Genomic DNA, 22,659 nt, shown 5'->3' with positions numbered 1-22,659 from the left:
CTGAGTGCCCACCTGGAAGGCAAGAGCATCCAGAAACCACATCTCCCCAAAGATGTGTAGCTGAAATGGTCACATCTGGACACGCCCCAAAGATAATCAGCTTCTCAGACTCTTGATGCACACAGCATGGAGCAGAAGGAGGATGGGCTTTGGAATAGGACTCGGGTCCACTGCTTGAATATCTTTGTGACTTTGAGCAGTTTACTTACTCTCTGAACCTCCACATTCTCATTTTAAATGGAGAGCAAATAGGGACTTAAATGGGGACTACTATAGCTCATAACTAATTATCCAGCCTTTTAACATCTTTTCAAAGATTTATCTCCATCGAGAAGGCTCCCTTAACCCCTCATCTTTTTAAGGCTCTATATAGATATTCTAATTGAAAATTTTTTCTTTTCTATAGTTTATACTCCATTACCCTGCCATCTAGAGATGAGAAAGGGGTTTCTAAGAAGGGGAAGTCTCCCTTACTCCACCGTAGATTTTCTTGAAAAGAGAAAATGATTTGTAATTGATGAGTTTATTAGAATCATATTTTCCAATTCTGCCTACTTAGAATCTTATTTCTCCTTTTACTGTTTTACTCTTTGATCAATATCATAAAATATCTCAACCTCCATCTTCCTTCCCAATCCGAGTTGACAATATTGTTTTAGATTCAGAATTACTTGTGCCTTTGAACTTGCTTTAATATAACTTTGTTTAAACCTAATCTCTTCAGATTAGAGGACGGCTATCAAAAACATACTTCTACTCCCTAGCCAACTTAAAATCAGTCTCGTGGAGGACAGCTATGACCTGGCATGTGGTATATGTAGAGCATGTAAAATATTACCTACTTTACTAGATTGGGGAGCCTGGTGAAAAAGAAAAATGGAAGTTCAGCTGGAGGCATAGATAAGAATTATGACTCTGAAATCTGTGCCTCTGAAGATGCCCAGTGTATAGTACACAGGGACATCATCTCTTCACCATGTGCCTTCTGACCAGGGCTTGTGGTGCTGTTGAAGGGAGGAGACACATCAACGGCTCCTACAGAATCACTTAAAAGGAGTTGTCAAGAGCTTCCTCTCTTTCAGGGAGTTCTGACAATTCTTATTTCTTTTCTTATGAACACAGGAATCTTTCTGAGGAATTGCTTCAGGATTAACCAGAAGGAACCCTGGTCTCACTCAATAGTTTCCTTCAGCCTTCCTCAGGTTCCCTAGAAATGCTGGGTCCACCCTCAGTATGCAGATCTTTGGGACCCTAGAAAATCAGTGTGACCTTTTACTAGTTTTCCAGCCTCAGAGGAGTACTTCCACTTTAACAACTAATTGATAGTGGCTCCTCAAACTGTTTTTTAAGCCATGGACATGTTGTGTGTTTGGGGAATGCTAATTCTGGAAATGAGACCAACCTTCTCTCTTTGACCTCAGGATTGTGTAGCCCATTAAAACAAAAACATCCTAGCATTTCTTAGAGGAAGAACTGTCCAGATGATATCCACAGGAACCAAATTGCTTCAGTGGCTCAAGTGTTGTTCAAATGCCAGTGGTAACTGGATTAGTCTCCAATTCTAAATGTACATGGCAGAGAGTAGGTAAAGATATGGAAGGGGTGTGGAGAGCTTCCCTTCTTCCACTTCTTTAAGAGGCTATGCACTTAATGTTCTCAACTGAAAGGATTTCTTTTTAATCTTCTCATAGAATTTAAAATAATAAACACTAAAGTTAATTGTAGGATAAATTCTTTAGGGATGTTGGTTTACCACTCCTTTCATCTTTGGTTATATTGAGTGATAATTACCAATAGGGGGCCTTTCTACCACATTTTTATCTTTAGGGGGGAAGAGAAAACCCAAAGCCTTTTTGAAATCTAGGAGTGCTATACCTAGTGTTTTTCCTGTTCACATGACTAGTCTCATTGTGAGAATCTAAGTATCTTCTAAAGTAACCACATCAATTGTTAAATATCACTCCGCTACAGATGAACCAGTTTGCAGGGCAGAAATAGACACACAGATGTAGAGAACAAACTTATGGACACCAAGGGGGGAAAGTGGCAGGGGGCAGGTGGTGTTGTGATGAATTGGGAGATTGGGATTGACATATATACACTAATATGTATAAAGTGGATAACTAATAAGAACCTGCTGTATAAAAAAATAAATAAAATTCAAAAATTAAAAAAAATAAAAATAAAGTGAAGTGGTTTTGTGTGTGTTTTGTTTTTCAACAATCTGGATGGAAGGACCTCCCTCCCCAGACTGAGAATCATTGCCATAGTGAGCCATTGTTATTGATTGGTGTGTGTTGTATCTTTTAGGTTGCCTAAAACAGAAGAGTGGTAAAAAACAAAAAACAAAAAAAAACTGACAAATTATATTTGTAATCTAATTACATGTAAACTAAACTATCAGCTTTATAGTTATCAAGATCAACTTGGCAACAAGGAAAAGAAACCTGTTTACTCTTTTCAAAAAAGCTCAAAATGTTAAATCGTTTTTGTAAAAAGATCCAGGAAGTATAGAATAGCCTAAGTGAAAATGGGAGCAACTGATGGAGTCAGGGCTTGGAAATCTTAAGATTGTTGGTAGTGGGAGGGGAGAAAGGAAGTGAGTATCAGCATGATAGGGCTTTGTGTCAGGGTAGGATGCTCTGAGTTTGAGATTTCATGGGTGGAACAGTTCTGGGTGATAAGGGCAGGAATCCATCTATGGAAATGGCAGGGTGAGTAGAGAAGTGATTAGTTTTGGAGTTCCTGACATTTTCCTCATGGAGTTTTGGATTTGTTATTACATGGGCATCAAAATTACCCACGATGGAACCTAAAAAAAAGGCTACAAATGAACTTATCTACAAAACCGAAATAGAGTTACAGATGTAGAAAATAAACTTATGGTTACCAGGGGGTAAGAGGGAGGAGGGATAAATTGGAAGATTGGGATTGACACATACACACTACTATATATAAAACAGATAACTAATAAGGACCTACTGTATAGCACAGCGAACTCTACTCAATGGCCTATATGGGAAAAGAGTCTAAAAAAAGAGTAGATATATGTATTTTTGTATAACAGATTCACTTTGCTGTACACCTGAAACTAACACAACATTGTAAATCAATTATACTCTAATAAAATTTTTTAAAAATTACCCACAATGGGTAATTTTGGAGAGGGAGACTGAGTTTTGGTGCTAGTTTTCAAAATCTATGGGAACTGATCAGGATTTAGTAGCTAACACATGAGAGAGGGGCATAGGAAAGCCAAGATAACCCAAGTCACAAGGTATTTGTTAAAAAACCCTTTATACCTATCAAAGATACAAAGAATACTATACCCAACCATATATGCCCCATCCAGCTTAATACAGTTAACACTCCCTAGGGGCCCTCCTGTGTAGGAACAAGGGTCACTTCAGAAGAAATTTTGATTCTCCCAGTGAAATCCAGAGGCACTAAAGGTACAGAAATGATGGTTTGGAAAGACCTCCTTGTACAAGGAGGATGCCAGCTTCATCTGCAGATTCCAGTGTGAGAGAAGGTAGAAAAATGAGACATCCTTTCTTAAGGAAAAAGAAAAGAAAGGGAAATGGCACCTTTGGGAATGAGTCAGGTTTCAACTGAGGCTGGAAAACAGCAGAAATCTAAGCAGGTTATAGGTTAAGGGCAGTTTGCTGTGAAATGATGTTTTCAGAGGGCACAAGGGAGAGATTTGAGAGAGGCGGGAGAAGTAGGAGGCTGGGTCAGGGAGGAGCAGCACAGAACCTGGGAAAGGGAGAATGTGGGAAGATGAGTGTCTTGTTCACAGAGTGAAATGACAGCTTTTGCAGAGACGTGTAGATGAAAAAGAACAACTCAGGGTTTTCAAGGATAACCTGCCAGGGGGTTTCAGTGCATTCATTCGTGTCTTAGGGAAGATTCTACTACAAGCAGCGCCTTAGCTAAAGATTTAGGTGCAAATGATTTATTAAAATAGTGCCCCCAGGAGAAACCAGTTAACGTGGCCAGCCTGATAGGTGGGATGAGAATGTATTCCAGGTGAGCCAATGGCATGCAAAAAGTTGTTGGCTCAGGCTTCTCAGAAACTTCTCAACAAGAAGTGCCCGCTGAAAATCCTTTTATTTTCATTGGGAATTGGAGCTGTGTGGATGTGAGGCCCGGGACATGATACTCCTGCAGCTATATTATTACCATGAGGAAAGCCGGATTTGCATGTGGAGAAACCCAGAGAAAGCAAAGGAGAGACACGGGACCTGGTAACATGATTCCTGGATCAAACTGGTCTGAGGCTCCCAAAATTTTCAGTTGTGTTTTTCAGAAAATTTCTTTTGTTTTCTAAGCCAGTTTGTTCCAGCATTTTGTTGTTGTTTTTGTTATTGCTTGCAACAGAATTATAAGTTCTCAAACACTTTAAGAAACCTATCATGTTTATCTAGATGTACTTTAATCATGGGACTGAGAGTAATCAAAAATGACTGACATCAAATATTTAGGCTTCTAACAGCACTGAAATATTTCATAGCATTAAATGAAAAAAATTTTCTTTCCCATTGAAAAGGAAAGAGGAGGTTATACGTCCACAGATATCTCTTCTAATTTATGTCTTCTGGTCTTGGAATTTGCCTTTTTACCATTTGAGAGCGAAGAGACCGAGGTCCTCCAAACCAATTTTCCCCATTGAATTTAGCTCTTTATTTTACGTTCAAAACAACTTTATATCCTAAGTCTGCTCCATAAATTACATTTCTAATTTTTGTATATTCCTGTGTTTTTAGTGTTGCATCCACTTACATAGTTCTGCAAGTTATCTTTGAAGGGCTTTTTACCATTCGTTTGTCTGGCCTGTGGATCCCAAAGATGTGACAGCAGAAATAAATGACTGAGTTCCAAGGATACCCTTGCTCTATTTTCCCACTTTTATTTTCTTTTCTGAAGATTCCAAACACATCTGTTGTTTTCGGGGGCATTTTGCTTTCTTCTACAGCTATCTTCTTCCAGTCCTTTCTCTTGCTGTACCTCCTATTCAACTCAAAATTCTCTCCCCGAATTTTTCTCCCACCATCTGAAGTTGCTGTATTTCTCTCCCCTGCCCCCAATTATTTCAGTGTCCTTGTCTCTTACATTCTTATTTTCTTCCTTGGGCTAATTTGAGAGACTGTGTTACTCCTCTTTCCCTTTGGACATGTTAAGAGTGGCCCACAGTAGTTTTCATCTGTTTGACAAATTCTTGTAATCTCTCCTTGTAAGAATTCTACCTCTGTCTTCAACCTTAAGGTCATCTTGCCTCCTGTCTTCTTGGAACCAAGTAGCATATTTTACTCCCCACTTCTGTCTGCCTGCTACCTTAACCCTTCTCTCATCATTTCTCTTGTGCTCCCAAGTTGGTTTAATCTGAGTGACATATTTGCTGAGCACTGCTCAGGAGCTCAGCAGTCTGGGTGCTGCTTGCACATTATAAAAGGGAAAGCAAAATTAATCCACTTAACTGAGCCAAGATATTTGGATGGTATTCTCATTTTAGAAGAAAATTGAGATATGTTATGGGTTTAGGAAATAAGGTTAGTAAGGATCTGAGATTTGATTTCTGTGTTAACTCTTTATATTCACCATCTAATTCATACAAGAACGTATACTTACATAGATCTGCTTTTTCCAGTTGGGAAATGGATTTTAATATGAAGATTTAACAATCTGACCTGCTTATGGTATAGAAATTGGGTTCAAAGAGAGAATACCTCATTTTATTTTCTATTTCACTATATAATAGGTCTGAAATAGTAAGCACTGGATTAAACAAAACCTGTAAGTATTTTACTGGGCAGGTGTCCACCTATCTCTCTTTATTTTGCTCACAGTTTGTTGACACAGACATTATTTTATTGACAACTTTACATCTCCCCCGACTTTTCTGCCCTGCTAATTTACCTTGATTTGTTCAGGTTACAGCTGAGGACTTTTTGGTTCAGACAGTTTAAGACACTCAGTTCTGTTCAAGGCAAGTAGTAGAGTTTTTTGAATTCGCTTTTCAGTTTTTTTCTTTTCCCCAGTTCAGCTGTGGCCACTTCCTTGGTGTTTCCTTTCTGCAAGGGTTTTTCTCAGGCAGAAAGTGGCTGCTCCTTGAGGAAAGTGCCTTTACCTAGCTCTGCTCCTGGGGGCCTAACTCAGAAGAGATTATGCAGTAGTGTCTTCCTGCAGTTGAAGAGAGAGGAGGTAGGAAGAGGAGAGAAGGTGTTCCTTTTCTCTGCTTTTCCTTCTGATGCTCCGTTTCCTTCCAGACTGGCAGGAAAACAGCACCAACTAATAGGAAATAAAACAACATGGAATCCATATTTTCTGTCGTCTTCTGTAGAGAACTCAGAGTCCTCCTTTTTTCCTTTTCTCTACCCCTACCTTTTTGTTTCTTGATTGGTTTAGGCAAAAAAGTAAGCTTTTCTCTCCCTCCACTTTTATTTGACATGCAGCAGCTTAATTAGGATGTCTTGGTCCTGAGTGTTCTGTATCAACTTTTTCTGGAACACTGGATTATCTTTTAATCAACAATTCAATTTTGTCTTCATTTCAGAGAAATTTTTCTTATTTTTTCGTCTGATTTATCAGGATATCTCAAATCTCTCTGTACTATGGTGTGAAATAATAGGAAAAATATATATTGGTCTCTGACCCCAGTTCCTGGCACAGAGCTCCTAAAATCCTTGTAATTTCCTTGTAAGTAATAGGAATACCTGGAGTATCTCTTGTTCTTTCTTTTCTTTTTTTTTTTTTGGAGTATAATTGCTTTACAATGTTGTGTTACTTTCTCCTCCATACTGTTCTCCATAGCGGCTGCATCTTTTGTTCTAATAAGGTGACTCTGGGTGGACTCTTAGATGGCTCCTGGATGGGGACTGGTCACCAGAAAGACCGTCATGACTAGAAGCTTGGAATTTTCAGCCCTGACCCCAATTCACTAAAAGAGGAGACAAAGGCTGAAAATAGAGTTAATCATTGATCATGGTTAACTACTTTAGGCCACGCAATGAAGCCTTCATAAAAATCCCAATAATATGGGGTTCAGAGAGCTTCCATATGGGTGACCACATCCACATACCAGTAGGGTGATGCATCCAAACTCCATGGGGACAGAGCTCCTGCACTTGGGGCCCTCCCAGACCTCTCCCTGTGTATCTCTTCATCTGGCTATTCATCTGTATTCTTGATCATATCCTTTAATTAACTGTTAAACATAAGTTCTTCCGTGAGCTCTGTTTGCTACTCCAGCAAATAATCGAATCCAAGGGGGAGGGGTTATGGGAACCTCCAATTTATAGGCAAATCAGACAGAAGTTGTGGACCTAGGGACCTACTATTGTAGATTGGCCTCTGAAGTAGCAGACAGTCTCATGCGACTGAGTGAATCTTTAACCTGTGGGATCTGACACTATCACCAGGTGCATAGAGTCAGAATTTAGATTATAGGAGACCCAGCTGGTGTCACAGAATTGCTCTGGTGAGGGAAAAAAACCCCACACATTTGGTAACCAGAAGTGTCAGAAGTGAACTTTCCTGTGTGAATCATAAAGGAGGCACACAGGAGGAAAACTGTAGGTTTTTTAAAAAATAAATGATAATTGGCTTTCAGTAGTATCTTTGTGTTTAGCTAGTTCTATATTGTTATTCTCTCTAGGAATTTTCATGCGTATTTTGTTTCCTTATACCTGTAATCCCATATTCATCTTATTCTTTCATTTATCTTGTTTTTATGCACTTAATTCTTTGTGTACATGTTTTGAGTATTACTTTCTATAGATATGGACCTAGTATAAGTGAAGGCTTTCTTTTCTTTGAACTGTTTTATTCTAGGTTGGACTTCAGTTTTTAGTCATTTGTATGCTATTCCTGAACCCCCACTCCTTCTTGGACTATGCTATGTATATTCACTGTATCAATTCTTTATTTTGCTCAGTGATTAAATAGTCAAATTGACATAGTATGTGTGTGATGGATTCTCGATTTTTGTCTATTGAATCTGAGACCTATGACCATTATCACAACCACCCATGCCACCACCTTGCATCAAGGAACTCTTTGAGGACTGGGTATTTTGTATTCTATCCTCATTTTCTTAGTGTGAGATATTGACCAGGGGTAGACATTAAGCATTGTGCAATTCTTATTAGATAACTGGGTCGAAGTCTTCTTTAACCACCCCAGTGTTTACATCAGTTAGTGAGGTGGGTGTGTGTGTAGTTTTCTAAGGGAAAATGTGACAAGTGGCTTGGATGATTTCACCCAGTTAAAGATACAGTTGTATAAGCTATACTTTCACTGTAGAGTCAACTCCATTGTTTATGTTCGCATTTCTTTCCTACTACTTCCCAGTCAATGAAAGAAGGGGAAAAATGGTTTCCCTCTAAATTTGGTATATGTTTGTTTCCTAGGGCTCCTATAACAAATTACCACAAACATCGTAGCTTACAACAACAAAAACTTATTCTCTCACAGTTCTGAAGGCTAGAAGTCTGAAGTCAAGGTGTCTGTAAGACCATACTCCTTCAAAATCTCTAGGGGAGAATCCTTCCTTGCCTCTTCTAGCTTCTGGTGACTGCTGGAATTCCTTGGCTTGTGAGTATAATTCCAATCTCTGCCTCTATCTTCTCATGAACTTCTTCCCTGTGTGTCTGTGTGTCCTGTCCTGTATCTGAATTTATGGCATAACTTAATCCAGTATGATCTTGTTGTGATCCTTACTTTAATTACATCTGCAGAGACCCTATTTCCAAATAAAGACACATTCTGAGGTTCTAGGTAGACATGAACTTTGGGGTGACACTGGTCAACCCACTATAGGTATACTAGAAAGAACTTCGAGGATTTTGCCAACACACCCACAAATCTACTGGGTCACTGAGGATTGGCTGTATCCCCTCTATTAAAGGCCATTGCTAGTGACTTACAGACTGCAGTCTCTCTAGATCTGGTAAATTGCCCCTTCAGCCCAAGGTAATAAGTATGTTCTTCTCTGTTGCTAGCCTTGGGGGTGCAGCAGCAGCCTTGTTAGTTTCCCTTAACCCCCTTCCCACAGCTTTGTAAATAACCACATTAGTAAACTATTATCGACTACCCCAATATATTGTCACATGTGCTGCTCAGTCCCTGCCTGATTCTGCCTCCATGCCTTATAACAGATTTTAAAGGTAGTGTTTCTAGTTCCTCAATGAGAACTGTATTTATTATAGGTTTTTCAGATGTATACTTTATCAGATTAAAAAAAAAACACTTTTACTCATTTAATGAGGTTTTTAGATTATTTTGTACACTATCAGTTTTTTCTTCATGTGTTCAGATGATTGGACTTTCAAGTTTAATCTGTTTAATGTGTTGTACTGACCTGGGTTCTCTAGGAAACAGAACCTGAGGCAAGGATTAAAATGTTGATACTTTATTTGGGAGGTGCGAACCCAGGGTAGTGAGAGAGAAGGAAACTGGAAATGAGGCAAGGAAAGATGGGAAGCTCATGAAGGGATGGAGTACCATGCTGACCACTTCATGATTAGCCAAAAAAGAAACTCAGCGGTTCTCTTGGTAGTTGCATTCATTCAGCATCAGGAACTTCCGGAATGGGCTAAGTAGAGAACTGTGTCTCCAAGCAGTGAACGGGAGGAGGAAGCACATGTCCAAGTTCCATCATCTGGTCCCTCTGATGGCAGCTCAGGATGCCAGGTTCCATGACCTGCAGTATGGCGTTTCATTCACACCTAGAATCACATGTCAAGAATCCAGGTATGTGGCTGGTTGGCTCAGTTCTGCAGTGATAGCCAAAAGGGAGGGCCTGGTACTAATTAGGGAAAATGTCTAATCAGGTCCTAATGGTGATGGGAAGGTCTGTGCAGCATTTGAGCCGAGGCACAAATCTGAAGAGGCACACAAGATTTAGGTCCAACACGTGGTAGGGTCACCTTTATAGATCTTTCTAATACTAAACATTTGGATTCCTGGAGAAAACGCAACGTGGTCAGCCATGAAAATGTAGGGCTCAGATCTATTGTGCAGAGTATAATTGATTGACAGCCCCAATTGCTGCCCTCTGGATGAAGCACCACCTTTGTGTTATGGCCATGTTAACCACAGGTCATGGTTAGTCTTATTGGATGCTCAGCCTTTATTTGCTCAGCTGATGATTGAGCCCAGTGGCAATACCAATAGAGGCTCATTCCTGAGGGACATGGGAGTCCTCTGAGAGGTGACTGACTTATGGACTCCTCAATGGCCTTGTCAATACTTCCTGAGAACAGCACTGCAGTCTGAGGTTCTTTTTACTCCATTCCCTTTTTTCTGCCCTCCTTTCACACCAGTCTGAAAGTTCTGCTGACTTGTGTTTCCTAAGCTTCACCCTTCACAGGAATTTCCCTCAATATATCTCACGTTCATATTATCCCATGTCTGCTTCTTGGCGGACATGTATTAGCACAGTCATGGTCTATTACCTGTTTAAACATTGTTAGATTTGGTGTACTAACATTTTGTCTAAATTTCCCTATGTATTTTCATGAGGGAAATAGGTTGATTATTTTTTCTCCTCATGCTGTCTTTGCCTGGTTTTAATACCAAGGTGATACTGTCCTTGAAGTTTGGTAGAATTCATCTGGAAAACCATCTGGGCCTGCTGAGTGTGCGTGCATGCGTGTCTGTGTGCATGAGTGTGTGTGTGGGTGTGTGTGTGTAGGAAGGGTTTAAACTATTGTTCCTTTCTTTAATGACTGTTGGATTCTTAAAGCTTTCTATTTGTGTGTGTGTGTGTGTGTGTGGCAGTTGTGTAAAGATTCCTAGAAAATTCTTTTCAAATCCACTTGCAGAAAACATTGCTATTACTATCTTTTCAAATCTTGGCTGTATTTGTAGTTAGGCTACCTTTTTCATAGTAATACTTTTTCTCACCTAATGTTGCGAGAAGTTTGTCTGTTGTTCATATTTAGTCTTGTCAATCAATTTTTGACTTTATCCTTTTCAGTTGTATATATTCTATTTTATTTATTTCCACTGTTTTCCTGCTATTTTCTTTTGCTGTTTTTCCAACTTCTTAGATTTTATGGTTATTTCATAAATTTTCAACATATATTCATTTTTAATGTGTTTATGACTATAAATTTCCCTTCAAGGACTGCTTTTACTGCATTCCACATATTTGTATATGTTGTATTTTTTGTTTGTTTGTTTGTAATTAAAATTTTAGTTTGGAGTAATTTTAGAGTTACAGAAAAGTTGCAAGAATATTAGAGTTCCTGTTTACTTTCCTTTGATAAGGAAAAATGTTATTTATCCAACCATTTATATCAGTATGGACACATGGAATTTTTAAAATATTTTGGGGGTTATAATCCAATATTATAATTTAATTTGCTGCTTAAAATTTCCAGCTTTGGCCATTAGGGGCTCTTTGAGGTCCTTTGATATGCCCCCATTTTAAAAAATTAACACTTTCTTTCCCCTCTATATCACCCCCAAATTTGTATTCCTAGACCCCTCATATTTACCTAGAATAGAGCAAATATATTTTTCTAGAGGAAAATTCTAGACTAAATTAATAAAACTTATTACGGTATCCCCAGTTTTGATATTTATTTATAAGAAAAAACAATTCTTACATGGATAAAAAGCAGTTATATATCTTTTAAATTGCTTTCAGGCAAAAAAATTAAGACTGCAAAATTTGTCAAAAGTCTCAGTTAATAACTTGTGTTATTTTCATTAATCATATTCTGTTGGAGTTAATAGCATATTGTTCCCCTCTTACTTGTTTGAAAAAATCAGCTGGCTTAATTGTTAATCTTTTTGAGATTTCTTGGCAAGTCAAAGTAATTCATTTGGATTATCAAGAGAAATTTTATAGTATAATGGTCTGAATTCTGATTCTCAAAAGTTGTTAATCACTGGAAATTAATTGCATCCCACATCCATATTGGCAGTGAGGATGAATTTACTTGTGTGTTATGATTATAGATTTGATTTCTCATCTGAGCAGATATAGAACTGGATGCCCCTCTGGTGCATCTCAAGACTGATTTGAAACTTTGAGAGTCCACTTAAAATACGGATTTGAGGAAGATGTGAGTAGTTGCTGTATTATATTACAAATATTTGGCTCTATGTCATTTGCCCCAGTATATAAGTATTATACACTTTTTTAATGCAACATTTAACAGACATATTCAATCTTTTTTTTTTTTTAACAAATGGAGTTTTGGCAACTGTGTGCTAATATGTCCACATACAAATACTATTTCTTGTGTAAGATTTTACCGTTCACCAAAATGCACTGTGGATTTAGTAGAGGGTTATAGCTTACATATCTTCCAGGTTGCTTTAAAGAAATAGAGAGTTGAGAACACTTAGGAAATTCAATTATTTATTTTCCTCAGTTTACTACACGGAAACAGGTGTGTATTATTGGAAAATTGTTCCACTCCTGGCAAACCTGTGGGTTTTTTTTTTCCAGGTATTTGATTTGCAAGTGGTTGAGAACAACACCTGGGAGGCTTGTCTTTCTGTGTTTTCTAATAAGCCTATAATCACTGTTAAGCCCCTAGGGGCAGCCTTTTCCTAAACTGTCTCTTGAGTGGTCCCAAGTACTGACACAAATTGACAAATAATTAGATACATGTAAATATGCCCACTAAATTTGGACCTTGGGTTAATGCTTAATTATGTTATTTAGCGCATGGTAAAACACTTCAGATGATGACTAACATTTTGAAAATATCAAGTAATATCCAATATTAAGTATGATTTATCCAGATGTATAAAGGGGAAAATGGAAATTCAATCAAAGGGAAGGTCCTGCCAAGTCAACCTGTACCAAAATTATTAAAAAAATGGAACTCAATTCTTAATGTTACCTTCAAAATCCTCCAACTTTTCCCTATCCCTTTGCCTAGATTTTATTTGGGGCTGGGAATGGACATCGGGGGGCCATCAAATTTGGTCTCTTCCAACAGGGGACTGAGCTAGAAGAAACAACACATGGTATACATCTGATTTCATCAACTAAGACCTGGCATGAATTTTATTACTTCTAGGTTAATCCAAAGAGATGTCTGTGTTGCCAAACTGGTGTATTCTATAAACTAACAGAGAAAACGGATGACACACAGTTGTTTTGGTAACCTTATAGCTCACTTGGTAGAAACAGAAGTGTGCAGGTGTACTGTAGTGGCAGTGTCAGTTACCTGCCTGTTGGCTCCTGTTCTGTTTCTGTCCTTCCCGTACTCTGCTGTGCATCACAAGGAGCTACATTTCTCTGGCCCTCTTTCCCTCTGGCTTCTGGTAGGTTTGCTACTAGGAAGTACAGGAAGAAAACTTGAGTGCTGGAGGGGGAAACCAGACTAATGTCCCCATCCTTACTTCCTGGGGTGCCTCCTCTGCATCTTTCAGGGATTCTACCCCTACACCGCTGACTGTTAACACCACCTTCCATTGTCCCTCCAGCCCTAGGGGTTGTAGCACGTTTTTGTTACTGCTAATCACTGGACTGCCTCATTCATCTCTGTTGCTTGCCACCTCTCCCATCACCCATATGGCCAACTTCCTATAATTAATTTCTTCTTTGTGAAAGGCCTATGGTTCTTGCTGTTTCCTGCATGGACCTTGTAGACTGCTAGCTATGTCAGTGGGCAGGTGTCAGTATGAGCAGTAGCCCCTGTTGATGTCCTGCTTGGATCCTGTTTGCGAGGCAGGTGCACCCCACCTCCAGCTGTTATGAGTGTTGGCTACTATTGGCTCATAGACTTACTCTTCTCCAGAGAATTGCCCTTGCCCACAGATGCCTGGGAGGCTATGCCATCCCACCTGTGATGGCCCGTGACCAACGACTGACTGACTTGAGGACACAAAATGTTGATACCTTGACTCAAGGATGAGCAAGACCATGGTGCCATTCATGCTCCAGTGCTTTCCATGCCATTCGTCAGAGACCAGACTTAGCCAAGCCCATCTTCGTTTGGCTTCTTACCCTTCTCTGTCCTGCTTCCCTTACTTCCTTACAGCTTTTTCTTTTCCTTTTTTTTTTTCATTTCACACTGTATTCTTTTTTTTTTTTTTTTTAACAACCTTATGGGAGTATAATTGCTTTACAACAGTGTGTTAGTGTCTGCTTTATAACAAAGTGAATCAGCTATACATATATATATATCCCCATATCTCTTCCCTCTTGCGTCTCCCTCCCACCCTCCCTATCCCACCCCTCTAGGTGGTCACAAAGCACAGAGCTGATCTCCCTGTGCTATGTGGCTGCTTCCCACTAGCTATCTATTTTATATTTGGTAGTGTATATATGTCCATGCCACTCTCTCACTTCGTCCCAGTTTACACTTCCCCCTCCCCCTGTCCTCAAGTCCATTCTCTACGTCTGCATCTTTATTCCTGTCCTGCCCCTAGGTTCTTCAGAACCATTTCTTTTTTTTTTTTAGATTCCATATATATGAGTTAGCATACCGTATTTGTTTTTCTATTTCTGATTTACTTCACTCTGTATGACAGACTCTAGGTCCATCCACCTCACTACAAATAACTCAATTTTGTTTCTTTTTATGGCTGAGTAATATTCCATTGTATATATGTGCCACATCTTCTTTACCCATTCATCTGTCGAGGGAGACTTAGGTGGCTTCCATGTCCTTCCATTGTAAATAGAGCTGCAATGAACATCGTGGAACATGACTCTTTTTGAATTATGATTTTCTCAAGGTATATGCCCAGTAGTGGGATTGCTGGGTCGTATGGTAGTTCTATTTTTAGTTTTTTAAAGGAACCTCCATACTGTTCTCCATAGTGTCTGTATCAATTTATATTCCCACCAACAATGCGAGAGGGTTCCCTTTTCTCCACACCCTCTCCAGCATTTATTGTTTGTAGATTTTTTTGATGATGGCCATTCTGACTGGTGTGAGGTGATACCTCATTGTAGTTTTGATTTGCATTTTTCTAATGATTAATGATGTTGAGCATTCTTTCATGTGTTTGTTGGCAATCTGTATATCTTCTTTGGAGAAATGTCTATTTAGATCTTCTGCCCATTTTTAGATTGGGTTGTTTGTTTTTTTGATATTGAGCTGCATAAGCTGCTTGTAAATTTTGGAGATTGATCCTTTGTCAGTTGCTTCATTTGCAAATATTTTCTCCCATTCTGAGGGCTGTCTTTTCATCTCATTTATGGTTTCCTTTGCTGTGCAAAAGCTTTTGAGTTTCATTAGGTCCCATTTGTTTATTTTTGTTTTTATTTCCATTTCTCTAGGAGCTGGGTCAAAAAGAGCTCAATCTCAATCTTGCTGGGTCAATCTCAATCTTGTTGAGATTTATGTCATAGAGTGTTCTGTCTCTGTTTTCCTTTAAGAGCTTCATAGTATCTGGCCTTACACTTAGGTCTTTAATCCATTTTGAGTTTATTTTTGTGTATGGTGTTAGGGAGTGTTCTAATTTCATTCTTTTACATGTAGCTGTCCAGTTTTCCCAGCACTGCTTACTGAAGAGGTTGTCTTTTCTCCATTGTATATTCTTGCCTCCTTTTTCAAAGATAAGGTGACCATATGTGCGTGGGCTTATCTCTGGGCTTTCTATCCTGTTCCAATGATCTATATTTCTGTTTTTGTGCCAGTATCATACTGTCTTGATTACTGTAGCTTTGTAGTATAGTCTGAAGTCTGGGAGCCTGATTCCTCCAGCTCCATTTTCCTTTCTCAAGATTGATTTAGCTTTTCAGGCTTTTTTGTGTTTCCATACAAATTGTACCATTTTTCGTTCAAGTTCTGTGAAAAATGTCATTGGTAGTTTGAAAGGGATTGCATTGAATCTGTAGATTGCTTTGGGTAGTATAGTCATTTTCACAGTGTTGATTCTTCCAATCCAGGAACATGGTATATCTCTCCATCTGTTTGTTTCATCTTTAATTTCTTTCATCAGTGTCTTATAGTTTTCTGCATACAGGTCTTTTGTCTCCTTAGGTAGGTTTATTCCTAGGTATTTTATTCTTTTTTTGCAGTGGTAAATGGGAGTATTTCCTTAATTTCTCTTTCAGATTTTTCATCATTAGTGTATGGGAATGCAAGAGATTTCTGTGCATTAATTTTGTGTCCTGCAACTTTACCAAATTCATTGATTAGCTGTAGTAGCTTTCTGGTGGCATCTTTAGGATTCTCTATGTATAGTATCATGTCATCTGCAAACAATGACAGCTTTACTTCTTCTTTTCCAATTTGTATTCCTTTTATTTCTTTTTCTTCTCTGATTGCTGTGGCTAAGACTTCCAAAACTATGTTGAATAAAAGTGGTGAGAGTGGACAACCTTGACTTGTTCCTGATCTTAGAGGAAATGGTTTCAGTTTTTCACCATTGAGAATGATGTTGGCTGTGGGTTGGTCATATATGGCCTTTATTATGTTGAGGCAAGTTCCCTCTATGCCTACTTTCTGGAGGGTTTTTATCATAAATGGGTGTCGAATTTTGTCGAAAGCTTTCTCTGCATCTATTGAGATGATCATATGGTTTTTCTCCTTCAAGTTGTTAATATGGTGTATCACATTGATTGATTTGCGTATATTGTAGAATCCCTTGCATTCCTGGGATAAACCCCACTTGAGCATGGTATATGATCCTTTTAATGTGCTGTTGGATTCTGTTTGCTAGTATTTTGTTGAGGATTTTTACATCTGTGTTCATCAGTGATATTGGCCTGTAGTTTTCTTTCTTTGTGACATCTTTGTCTGGTTTTGGTATCAGGGTGATGGTGGCCTCATAGAATGAGTTTGGGAGTGTTCCTTTCTCTGCTATATTTTGGAAGAGTTTGAGAAGGATAGGTGTTAGCTCTTCTCTAAATGTTTGGTGGAATTCGCCTGTGAAGCCATCTGGTCCTGAGCTTTTGTTTGTTGGAAGATTTTTAATCACAGTCTCAATTTCAGTGCTTGTGATTGTTCTGTTTATATTTTCTATTTCTTCCTGGTTCAGTCTTGGAAGGTTGTGCTTTTCTAAGAATTTTTACATTTCTTCCAGGTTGTCCATTTTATTGGCATAGGGTTGCTTGTAGTAATCTCTCATGATCCTTTGTATTTCTGCAGTGTCAGTTGTTATTTCTCCTTTTTCATTCCTAATTCTATTGATTTGAGTCTTCTACCTTTTTTCCTTGATGAGTCTGGCTAATGGCTTATCAATTTTGTTTATCTTCCCCAAGAACCAGCTTTTAGTTTTATTGATCTTTGCTATTGTTTTTACAGCTTTTTCTTGAAAGTACACTCTTAGAAAATCAATTGCATGAGAATCCCTATATCTGTCTGTGCTTCTAGGGAACCTGACCTAAGAAAATATATTTCATACAGGAAATGGAGAAAGTCAGTTAATCTTCTGAAATGGTTAAATGGAAGTTGTGAACAGAGTTTCAGCTACAGTGCCTAACAGGGTAGTGATGGTGAGAATGAAAAAACCCACAGCTGGAGGATCCTCGGAGGAATCTGCAGTTGTTGGAGAACTCAAAGTTTAAATATATAGGAAAATAGCGCCTTATAGAATTATGAAGATGTAGGAAGGCTATGGCAAAAAGATGATATTGTATTTTTGACTAAGTGAGTGTAGAGCCCCAAGAGTATTCAAGGGTTAAATACTGGAGGGTGATTAGAAATGCAAGTCTGATCTAAGACTAGGTATACAAACTCTCTGAGACAATTATATAAAGGCTGCTTTTCTCAGATTTGAATAACACATAATTCTCCTTTGGGGGAAAATTTCTCTTGTATCCCCCATTATGACTTAAATGATCTTTAGTACAAAATTATTACTTTCTTGAGGTACTGGTGACCCTTCCATGTGACATGTTATTTGGTCTTCAGTTGACGAAAATATGGCTGCCCTGCCCTTATTAACATGGGACAAAATGGTCCAGCTTGATGCCAAGCAAAGGCAACATTAACACTGAAATTGTGTAGCAGCATTTTAAAGTGGTCACCTAAGAGACTGAGAATATGGGTCAGTTTATCAAAGAAATAAAAATAAAGTTCCTCAGTGACATTTGGATCAAGAAGAATACATTCTTGGACCATTTGAGGGGAAGGTGGAGGGATGAAATCTCGAGAGTGACTGTTTCAGACTCTACTTTGAGGGAAACACAAGCTACAACAAAGACTGTCATACCCCCTTCAGGGTTACAATGACTTCATGAGAGCCCTCCTTTTCTCATCAGGCCCCAACTAAATTCTCCCTAATTTACAAGGCACAGTTCAGATAATATACTTGAGGGACTATGGATGGCTTCACAGCGGAGGTGTCACTTTCTCTTCTGAGCATACATTATTCCCAGTAGATGTCTAGCACGTCCCATGTTTAGTGTAGTTGTATATCCCTTTCTGCCGGACTGGACTGTGCGGAACACGTTTATTTTTTGTCTTTGTGCCCACAACACCAGCAAGTTGGCAGTCAAGCTGTTGTACTAACAAGTACTATTAGTACAAACGGTTGTACTAACAGAGAAAAAGATATTGAGAGGGAAAGTAGAGGAGGTTGGGGAGCAGCCATTGAACCACACTCCATATGTTTGTGAGCACCTACTCTTTTGTCACCATGAGCAAAGCAAATCCTGTAGTGTCTCTTGGAAAAAAGCTGTCTCCACTCCCACATCCTTAGACTTGCCTTTTGCTGTTTTGTGGATTCCTTCTTCTGCTGAATATGTTCTTGAAAGTCATTGCTTCTCAAATTTTAAATATGACAGGAATACTGTTGGGGGTGAGGGAAGTTGGCAGGAGAAGGGGAGGAGCCTGCCTTGGCCCCAGATTTCTTAGGGCCTAGCCTGGCTATTCCCACAACTCTTTTCTCCATGTCTTCTGCAACTTCCTCCTGTCATAAGACAAGCTGGAAAGACAATAGAAAGTAAGGAGAGGATAAGAGAATGTGAAAAAATATTTGTGTACCTACCCCATAGAGCTAGGCATTTTACTTCATCAAGTTGTTGTGGGGATTAAAAAGACTATTTGTATCCACTGCTACACCCAACCTCCATTTTACAAGTGAGGGAAGAGCTTAAAGACTATTGTATGATCAAAGTCCTATAATTAGTAAGTTTTGAAGCTAGAAGTAAAAAACCAGGCCTAACTCCAGAACTCATGCTCTCACCTGCCTCCTGCTAAGACACCTCCTGGTATTGACAACAAGGCTCGGGTTCCCCACTATGGAAGGAGCCCACCACTCTGAGTTGGGACTTGTCCCCCCTACTCATCTGAATGCAAAGGTTGCTGTGCCTACCGAGAAAGATGCCAGGCTCTGTACCCAAACTTCTTTTCAGCTCTTCAGAAGAACAAATACCCTTATTTTCCCAGATGGGTTGAAAATGGTGCTTTTGTACTCATGTTAAGTCTTTCTTCAGAGCCTCTCACCCTGTGAAATTAACTTTAAGGTGGCTCAGCGAGCATGTGCCAGGGTGCATTCTTCTGTCTCCCCACCCTCGGAAGAGCTTTGAGATCAGAACTGAGCCCTGGGTATTTCGTACAAGTGCCATGCACACTGATTGAGTGTATTCTGTGGCTCTGGAGACAAGGACGTTGGCAGCTGGAGAACCCTCAGATATGACAGAGGGAACGTGGCCTCCTACCATGTGGAATGGGGGTAACAGTCTCCTGGAGCTTAAGCGCGTGCTCAGGGTACATGTCTGTGTGCTGCCTCAGAACCGTGAGCCTGTCCTTTGCCACTTGACTCTTCAGTTCATCCTGCCGGCCAGTCAGTGTCTCGCGCAGCGGCTGCAGGTGCAGAGGAAGCACTTGGTCCTCACCGCTGCTCACCCTCTGTGTAGTCTTAGGCAAGTCTGTTAACTTCTGCTACAGTTCATCTGTCATGGGAGAGGACAAGGCTGGCCAGCATTCCAAGAAGCTTTTGACTTTGAGGATTCTAATCTGTTTGAGTAGGCAAGCTATTAGATAAACTGAGATGACTTATCTTACGGTGGGAACTTTCTCTTCTGGAAACTCAGGGGGCTTTTCTCTGAGATGATAAAGCTCTGTCAGACACGACAGGTGATGGATGCCTTAGCTGAGTAATGAAGCCAGTCGGGGATTATTAGCCTATGTATATTTTGGGTTAAATCCTTTTTATTAGAAAACAATGCAGAATTAGAAGATTAATTGAGATTTGGCCCAGTTTTAAGTACTATTTACCAAACTAGAGATGGCTAGTCTGATCATTTTGAATGTTAAAAGCAGACCTACAGAAGCCTTGTTTTCATGGGAGAAAAGAGTCTTGATGCTTCTTCAAGTTCTTTGGAAAGTATGGCAGCTGGCAGCTGGCTTTTCTTGATGTTTTAAAAGGCACATAATAAGCATAAATAGAAATATATGTGGTGATTTTCTTAAGGTTGATTGTTTGTTTTTAAACTGGAATGCTATACCTTGCATGTTCTTTTCTCTTGATTTTCAAATACCTATTGCTCCCTTAAAACTACCTCCATTCACAAGCCTGAGCTATTTGTGTGGTTTGTATGTGGCTGATGTTTATTTGGGTAATCTGAGGTAGCAGAAGAGGAATATATTTAATCACCTAACCTTTACAGTAAGGAACATTTGAAATGTCAGCATTTTATTTCAGGAACAGGTGAGCTATTGCACTATAAGGCCTTTATTTATTTATTTACATCCTGCGTCTTTCTGAAAAGGAATTTGAAGCAGCTTAAAGCAGCTTATAATAAAGGGTAAAATAATATGAAAAAAATAGGAAAGAGGAAACAGAGTAAATATTCCAACCACAGGAGTCAACATAGTTGCTGTGATGAAATATAAACCTGTGTCTAAGATTCTTGAAAACCAGGCAAGGTGAGAAACAAATTATATAATCTTTAATATTCAAAAGAAGGGAACAAGTTCTTCTGGTTCAGAACGCAGGTCTCTAAGAGAGCACATTATATAAGAGATGTTGGTTTAATCCATTCAACAAATATTTAAGCACCTATTACCTATTCATATCTGTGTCAGGTGCTGGAGGCAAAACTACGTAGATTTGAGTGCTCTTTTCATGAAGCTCACAGTCTATAGGTGTGATAAATATTAAACTTATTGATCTATAACCAATTATACTTTTCTTTTGTATCAATTAGTGAAATAGTAATGATTCTTATATTCGCTTAAATGTCTCTGCCTTAGAATTCTTCCCTGATTTTCCAATCTGAGACCTGAAAGATGAGTAGACATCAACCAGGTTAAGAGAACAGAAGGAGAAGGCTGGGTGGGCTGCAGAACCTGAAGAGAGTGGTACAAAGGAGACTGCAAAGGCAGGTGGTGGCGAGCATGTCAGCAGTTCCCCAACCCACTGACTCAGCTTTACTTTATCAAAGTAAAAAATGTGGGTCTAAGTAGATAGCTTTTATTTCTTGATAAATATTGGCCTTTTATTTTTAAATTACTATGCTGAGTAAATTACATCCTTTAAGTCTTATTTCTTTCAAATAAGACTTGGCAACCCTACGTCAGTTCCCAAAATAACTTTAAAGAAAGTTGGTCCCTGAAATCCGAAAAGCTGGGAAACATTGGTCTGCATAGGATCCTCAACAAATATGGCTAGAGCGATGTCTATCAGGATAATACAGGTTTAGAGCTGAAGCATGATTAAGTGACAGGATTTCCTCAGGGAACTAAGGTAATGTCTTCTAAGCACATAAGCCATGGCTGCCCTGAACAGTTATTCAGATTACAGAGTGTACTAGGGCATCCGGCTCTGGGATGAGTGGAGATTGAAATGTTGTCCTCATTCCTCTCCCCAAGTCATGTACCCTGGTTTAGGGCAGGGTCTGCCTGGAAGAAAGGGAGCCTTCTTTTTTTTTTTTAATAGGAAGACACTGTGGCCAGTGGCAACACACATCATCTTCCAGCGACCTAGTTTGATTCAAGGATAGAACTTAACAAGCCTATAGGAGTGTATATGGAATGCGGTGAGGATGTCTGAGACATTCTTTCAGCCAGGTATATTTTTTAACGTACACAACTATTCTTCAGTACCCTCTAGTATGGGTCTAAAGTGCTAGCTGCTGATGATTAAAAATGGATCTAGATATTTTAGAAATTAAGCCGACAAGTGGAATTGTAAGTAACAGTAAGGAAAGAAGGAGGTAGCTTCATGTCCCAGTCATTGATATAGGTACCTTATTATTTTACATAAATAGTACATAAGTTTACCAAAAGAATCCTGATAAGTCATATCCTAGAGAGGGTAAGGTAGCCTATAATCCCGGGAGTTTTCTTCTTGAGAAAAGTATTAGCTTTAACTACAGTCAATTTGGAATTTAGTCCTTATTGGAGCAGTATTTTTCTTAAGCCCTCATTATAAAGTAAAGTAGAGATGGTTCTCTTTCAAAACTTTTTAAAGAGGGTATAGCTAGTCGTCATCAATAGCCATGGGAAAATAGATCTTAACTAAAAGGTCTACTTTCACTAATATCGTCTACTAAATATGCCTCACAGGATGAATTAGCTGCAAAACGCATCCATAGGTTACAGGGTTAATTGACCTGTTCTATGGAGTTCCTTTATAATTGACCAATTATGTTGACGACTGTGCTGAAAACAATGACTTGACTTTGCTAATGTTCAGTCTAATTGCTGGAAACAAGTAATTACTCAAATTATTTTTTCCCAGCATCTTTTTCTTCATATTATACCAATTCATGTTCATTGTAGAAAA

The sequence above is a fragment of the Balaenoptera ricei genome, chromosome 4 (assembly GCF_028023285.1).
Source record: "Balaenoptera ricei isolate mBalRic1 chromosome 4, mBalRic1.hap2, whole genome shotgun sequence".
In the NCBI taxonomy this organism is placed as follows: domain Eukaryota; kingdom Metazoa; phylum Chordata; class Mammalia; order Artiodactyla; family Balaenopteridae; genus Balaenoptera; species Balaenoptera ricei.
The sequence above is the reverse complement of the archived record's forward strand: the minus strand, read 5'-3'. Positions refer to the sequence as shown.